This window comes from Acyrthosiphon pisum, chromosome X (assembly GCF_005508785.2).
Source record: "Acyrthosiphon pisum isolate AL4f chromosome X, pea_aphid_22Mar2018_4r6ur, whole genome shotgun sequence".
Classification (NCBI taxonomy): domain Eukaryota; kingdom Metazoa; phylum Arthropoda; class Insecta; order Hemiptera; family Aphididae; genus Acyrthosiphon; species Acyrthosiphon pisum.
The window spans coordinates 26270691-26278540 of record NC_042493.1 but is presented as its reverse complement, the minus strand read 5'-3'; positions in this window follow the sequence as shown (position 1 = coordinate 26278540).

The following is a 7850-nucleotide window of genomic DNA, read 5'->3' as shown; positions in this document are numbered from 1 at the left end:
TCGAAAAATTCAAAATCCATCTCAAAATAAAAACATAAGTAAGCTGTCCCTCATAAAGTCGTAAGCACTGTAAACGGATAAACGTTAAATGACTCAAGACATTAATACGTTACCTATCAGTTGAATAAAACAAAAACACAATAATTAATATTTTACATTGTACGCATGCGCATAACATTTGACTGAACGTATAACTAGCAAAAGAAAATTATTGTTTCCAACTAGTTGAAAACAAGTTACAGCACTGATGGAACAGAAAACATTTTCTTAGATGTTTTAAATTTGCTCTGCTGGAACACGTTTTTGACATTGCGCATGCGCTGAAAGTTTGCAACACTATGCTGGAACAAACCTAATATGTATTGGGTATAATCTTTATTAATATGTATTATATATGTATTATACACATACATTATAAATTTAATTTTAATTATTTATTATATGTATTATGTATATTTGTATAAATTTATTAATTATTTCTTAAAAAATGATTCTATTGATGTTTGTTTTTTGAACTTCGATTTGGTCATTTCCAACTCGTGATGGATAAGTAATTCGCTCACATATGAAAATCGACCAACCTCCGCTAGTCTTTAAATGTCCACCTTTTGTTTTAAATTTAAAGCTTTACGAGGCACGGGAGGTGGCATTGCTAAGGAAAAAATGTACAACTCTGACTGCGAACCGATAGAAACTGAATAAGAACGTTTGATACTCATGGTTATCATTTATACGTATTGCAATTATTTATATCTGGATATCTTGGACTTTATAAGTTCAATAGGTACTCTCAATTACTGTTATATCGTAATCGACGATAATGTAATTGGCCGTAATCCATGTTTTCACTGAATGACCTAATTTGTTTCGTACTATATATTATGTATGTATGTATTTTTGTCCGTTATGAAATTGTTGGATTAAATATTAGTGTCCGTGTCCGTAATAGAAGGAGTCCGTTATAGACAAGTCGAAATACATTAGAATGCCTATCTTTTTGCAGGGACCTGGTCATTTTGTCCGTTAAGAGAGGTGTCCGTTATATACATGTTTCACTGTACTACCTATGTGTCTATCTATATGTTTCAAAATTGTATCTACACCCCGGTGGCGCACCCAGGGCGTAGACCCCTCCCATGACTTATGTATTTATTTTTATTTATGTATATGTTAAAGCTTCCCTAATATTATCATACCTATACAATTATTTCTAATTATATAATATAGCGTACACATAACTGCTTTAATAACAGATTATAATATATAAAATCTAATGGTTTTTTGAAACAATGTATACATTTACACAATTAAACTGCTTTTATACTGACCTAATAGATTGATTTAAAATATTATCAGAATTATCCTCTAGATTCATTAATAAATTAGAAAGGTGACAATTAAGTGTTGGAATAGCATCCAGTTTCAATTTTCTCTTATGCCTTGGGGAAGTTCAGTAGAGTTTCTATTGATGGTTTACAATATGCATCATCATCGAAATGTAAAGAACATATATAAGCTGTAAGAAAAACTAACTTCAAAGAAATCATATAAATCAGTGGTCTCCAACCTTTTTTTACGGTGGGCCAAATTTGATATAGGTACGCTTTGGCATCGCGGGCCAACATTTTTAGAAATATGTTGTCTAAAAAAAAAAAAAAACTCAATAACTTCAAGCTGGAGCTCTGTCGGTAAAGTTTTTCTATTTTTATGGCAAAAGGATTTTTAAAAATTTGAACACAGAGCACCACACTCGATAAGAAATACCTCCTTGTGAGTCCAATATCCAAGGATATTGGTTTATTTTTGTCGGTTTAAAACAATAAATATTTTTCATACTTTGTACACAATTCTATGAAACGAGTATCAGCTAATGAGACCATCATCATACGGTGGATGCCGGCGGGTAGCAGGGATAGATGTTTTTGCTTTTGCTATTATTTGTTGTTCTTACAATCTTACCTACTACATGCCCATTACATATTTCTATTTTTGGGTTTTCTCATTGTTTACGATGTAAAACTCTACACTAACAATGAATATTAATAAATATTTAAATCGTGGAATTATAATGCATATTACTAAACGTGTTTCCTATGTAATAGATGAAAAATAGAAAAATGTAAAAATAAAATAATAAAAATATTTTAAATTTTCAAATTTTTTTTTAGTTCATTTAAATAAATTATCTAGATAAGTACTCATAGATAACTAGAATTTTATCTAGATGAAGATAAAGATAACTGAGTAGAAATTTATCTAGATAAGATAAAAGATAAATAATTTTTATCTATATAAATTTATCTAGATATTTCTCAACACTGCTAACTATTTATTAAATTACTGCATTTTCAGATTCAAAATATCTGATAATTATGTACTTATTACACAGTGTGATAATACCATCATCGAGGAAAGTAACTAGAGATGAGAACGGGAAAAAATCTTTTACAAAATATGGAATCAAAGATTCTCAAAATTCAGTTCTAAAAATTACTGAAACAGCATTGGAAATGGAAGCAACTTTTAAACAAAATGGCACAGAAAGAAGGCCCTATCCAACCATGTTATTGATTGTTGGTAGGTACATTATTTGAGCCTAAACATTATACTTGGATACAGTCAAATATATGACTTTTACAATTTTAAGAGCATTCAATGTTTGCTTCAAAATTGTTCATGTTTTCTATGTTAAATATCCACACGAATCGGAGGATATATGGTTATTTTTACAAAAAGTAATAAGTATTTTATAATATTCATACAAAGTATGACAAATCATGTACTTACATTTAAAATAAATTACTTCTGAACTTAGTGGCTAAGGCATATTCCATTTATTATTATTATTATTATTAAAATATTTTTTTCTTTATACATTTGATTACCTAACATATAAAAATATTTATTTTCTTTTTACCTTTAGCTATCATACTAAAAAAATGTATAAATTATAATTTTCAAAATTGATATTTACATAGGTACCTATGTTACCTATTTACATTTATTTTATTTTTTATTTTTTAATGTAGTTACCTATCATATATTTTATAATTTATAATTTGAATGTTGTTTGTTTGTATATGATAATGCTATAACACAATACCTAATAATGTTTATTTAGATACCAACCCAATAGTTTTTCAAAATCATATATACTTATTTTGTTATATTTATGTAATATTGTAATGTATTATTATATATTTTAATTTTTCTATCCTTAATAGATATATATAAGAACCCTGTTTGATTTGTATATAATTATTTTCATTATTAAAATGCCCCTCCCCATTATCTAATAGTATATAACATTTTACTTACAAATTGTGTTATTTATTTAATTTATGTATCTTTAATTATATTTATATAGATACCTATTATAATTATTATTTTTATAAATAAATTTGACTATGTAAATTATTAATAAGCATATTCATTACAATAGAATAATATAGTAGGTTATTTTTTTACTTTAACAGAAAAATGGTATGTTTGTATGTTAGTGGGTTCTGGATTATATATAATTTGTGTTTATACATATTTGCGAGTAAATAGAATATCTACAGACTATACAGGTATTTTATTATATTTAGGTATCTATAAAATATAAATTAAAATAAATATGCAATTAATTTCATTTTTTAATCCAATAATATACAATTATAAAATTAGTTGATTGTTTATTAAATTGATTATACCTACTTTTTTAAAATCATAAATATTCTATTGGTTCAATTATTTAATATTTTTAATCTAAGAATATTTTTGTTAAGTTCAATAATAACCATTTTGATAAAATTAACAAAACTCTGAGTTATTTTAACAAAATGTCGATCAAATATATTATTGATACTAATCAAATATAAATCAAATAATTTGTTAATTCTTATTTTAACAAATTTTTCATCTCAGTATTAATAAGCATATTGTTGACTGAATATTAACAACGATATTATTAATTTAATATATATTTTTGTTAAAATGACTGGTATTTTTCGTTCAGTGTAAAAACACACTCAAATATGTATGATCCAGATAGGTATGCACCAAAAATAACCAAATATGCATGCACAAATGAAAAAATATAAGTACTTACTATGATTAAACTATTGAAATTTTTATTTTATAAATGTAAATATTATGTCTGTATCAATAGCATTTTTTTTGTTTTAAGGTACCTATCATTATAGTATTATAGGTATTATTTATATTGCTTATTTGCTTCCATATCATTCCATATCATATCATCGACTGTGGGCGGTCAGGAACGCAAAATTTATCGCCTGCAGGCTTTTTCTATACTAATATAACACAGTATTTAAAAAAAAAAAATATTAAGTTTGCTAATTTTGATTCACTGTATCCTAACTCCTAAGTATGGTTTTTATTTGACCCTGTTAACTATTTAACCATAAGAACATGTAAATAAAATAATACATTGAGTTCCTTGTTCCTAAACCTAGGCATATGAGCAAAATGTGTAAGGCCTAATGTCATCAATACCTTAACATTATTTTTAAAATCATGCTTGTTGAGTTAACTGTGAAAACGATTTGAAAATATGAAAATATTGTATAATATTGTATAGGTAGTAGGTACCTAGGTATTGCAGATGTGTGACATCTTGTCAACAACTTTCTGTATGTAAATACAATGGGTTTACGTGGATCGATAATAACTGAAGGTATTTAGAGCAATCATTGAGTCATAGAGATAAGCCAATAACACACATTTTAGATAACTTCTTTTTAAAATAAAATAAACAAATTTTGAAAATAAAATATCGATATGCAGATATCAAAAAACCGATAATATGAGACTTTTATAAATCTACGGATGTAGCTTAGTGCGGCGCGTTGGCTGCTACTAGTTCCCGGATGGGTGACCACTCGCCACCCGGGTTCGCTGCAGTAGTAAAAAAACTATACGTGTATACTGTATATATATACGTGTTTGCTTATCTAACGTAACTACCACAACAACACTTTACCATATCAACCTTATATACCACAGTTCATAACCACTACAACAGCCAATGGCCTTATTCGCTGAGCTTAAGATCATAAAAAAAAATTTAAAAAAATAATATACGGATATTTATTCACACAAGACACACATTATATTATATAGGTATCTAGTATGTGTAGTACGCAGGCCGTGGGTGTAAATAATATAACATATTTTATGCGTGGTCATAAATATATTATTACTTGTATTAATAATAATAATTGTTGTACATATTTAATATTTAACGTACAATTACCTGTGTAAATTATTATGTTGGTATAAATTGTAGCCGTGTAGGTAGGTGTATGTGGATATGTATAAAATATAATGTGTGCGCGTTATTCATTGGAGTCCTCGTATACAGCAGCTCGTACGTCATATTATTACATATTATACCTATAACAATGTTATTATAATCCTAAACGATTCCGGCTGACGGACTACAACGGGTCTCTAAATAAACCACTCGTCCTCGTTGGGTCCAAGATGATCACTGGGTGTAGGGGGGTGGGGAAATATTCGACCTCCGTTAACGTTCTGGTGAGAGCCTCTCCGATAAGTATGAAACAAAATGTAAATTTATGTTAAACAAATTCAATACGATATATTATATAATGCATTCTCTCATCGTCGTCATAGTCTCATCTGACCAGTAGGACACAAATCGATGTCCGTTTGTAAATCGATCAAATTGTTTTGAAGTAGGTACGTTTGTCAATAGTGCGAGTGTTTGTTTTTTTGATCTTTCGCGGCAACGGTTGCCGGTCTCCGATCTCTGCAAAGACACTGCCGCACAGAATGAACACCGTCGGCGTCGGATATCCAATTGTCGTGTTCAGTGATGTGTGTCGTGGTGTCATTTCTCATAACTCTTCTATTTAGGTTTCTCATTCTATCTTTATCTCGCTCATAGCATACTATTTATAATTTATATTGTATTTTAGCGCATGTGTCGGAAAGTGGGCATGTCACTGCAGTAAAATGTTTAGCTTGGTTCAAAACTAGTGAGAGATTACGAAATAAGAATTAGTTGGACAATAATATACTGTGTTCGCTGAGAGAATGTGATTACTACATCATTTTTATTTTACATATAAAATGTCTGCAAATATTTAGATTTTTTAACCGACTATGCTGCGATTTAAATAAAGTAAAAAAATAATGTGTTTTGGTTATTACACAGTATAGATACGTGAAACATTAAAAACTGTTTTCAAAATTATTATTTAAGTACAAATTATGTATTTCACAGGAATAATGGAATAATAATGGGAGTGTATGTCTTTATAAGTATATAGTCACGAATCGCGACTTACAAGAATCTATGGCTTGAAATTGTTGTAGAAATAATCGGTTAACTGAAAAAATTGTTGATACCAATTACCGGTTTTTAACTGGTCCTGTCGTTAGCGGTAACTATTTACCGGTACTATATTTCAGATTACAGGTTACCGATTAACCGTTTCAAAAATTGAATATTGATTTTCTAAAAAAAATTGTTGTACACCATTGTACTCGTGCATTGTCAGAGACAGGCAACGATTTACAGTTGTCAGTTAATAGCTACTACGTTGTCTGTTGAGAGTTAAGTCATGTGCCTTTTGTCGTATTCTGACTGGACTTTGTATATTGTAATCATGGTATAAATTAAAAACCACAATTCTTTAACAAAATTATCATGATCTACTATTTTTTCTTATTAAATACGTGATTCTAATTTCAAAATAAATACACATAATAATAAATAATAACACAATATATTTTTATTAATAAAGTTATAAAAATTCAAATATTGTAACAACATTGATTTATACAATTGATTCTAATCAATTCTAAAAAAGTATATTTCAATAGAATATTAATTTTAATTATAAATTATTATTATAGGAGATATGTTTATTAATTTATATTTTATATTTTAATTTACATAATATTTAGCTGTGTGCTTGGTACAGCTATTACAACTTGTGATTTTAGGCATCGACCTGAGGCGTTCAGTACAATATTTTTTTATATCCATACTATGATGAATTCTTGGAACATTAACATATTCATCCAACAGTATTCCCATAAAACGTTGACTAGAATTAATATTTATCGACTTATCTTTATTGGTTTTTGAGAGAATGACTGGATAAATGATTAAAGGTAGGATCCATAACATTTTCTTCATGTACAATATTATTATATTGAACATTTTTACTCATTAGTATTTTCTTCATTTTCATTTCCCAACAGCAACTCAACGATTCTCTAAGTATTATTAAATGATCCTCTGCTTCAATTTAACTTGAATCATTTAGCAAACACTGAAAACATGGATCCATAAATGAAGCTGAAAAAAAAATTATAATATATTATATATCAAATATGTATTATTTTTATTTACACGAAATAATAAATTAATAGGTAAATATTATACATGAGCTGTATATTGGGTTTTCAAATAAAGCCTTTTGTCGCTTTTCCATCAACTTGGCAATAGAGTTAGATAATACTGTTTTTTTTTTTACTTTTGAAATAATTTTCCACCAGCAATCAAAAAAATCTCCTATTGTGATGTCGTGTTTTTTAAGAATAATTATTCCATCTCTAGCAGGTTGAAGTGAATCAATCTACCAAATACAAAATAATAGAAATATTTAAAATAATATTATTTGAATCAAAAAGTTTGATTTAATAAAATGTAATAAAAGACTCCTAATATATTGTTACAATGGTAGTTGAAAAATATTTAAAATAAATAGTCACAATTTTTTTTACAAATATTTTAAGTTAGAATTTTGACAAAATACGTAAAAATCACGAAAATGTGCAAATTAGTTTGATTTAAAAATTCATAAAAA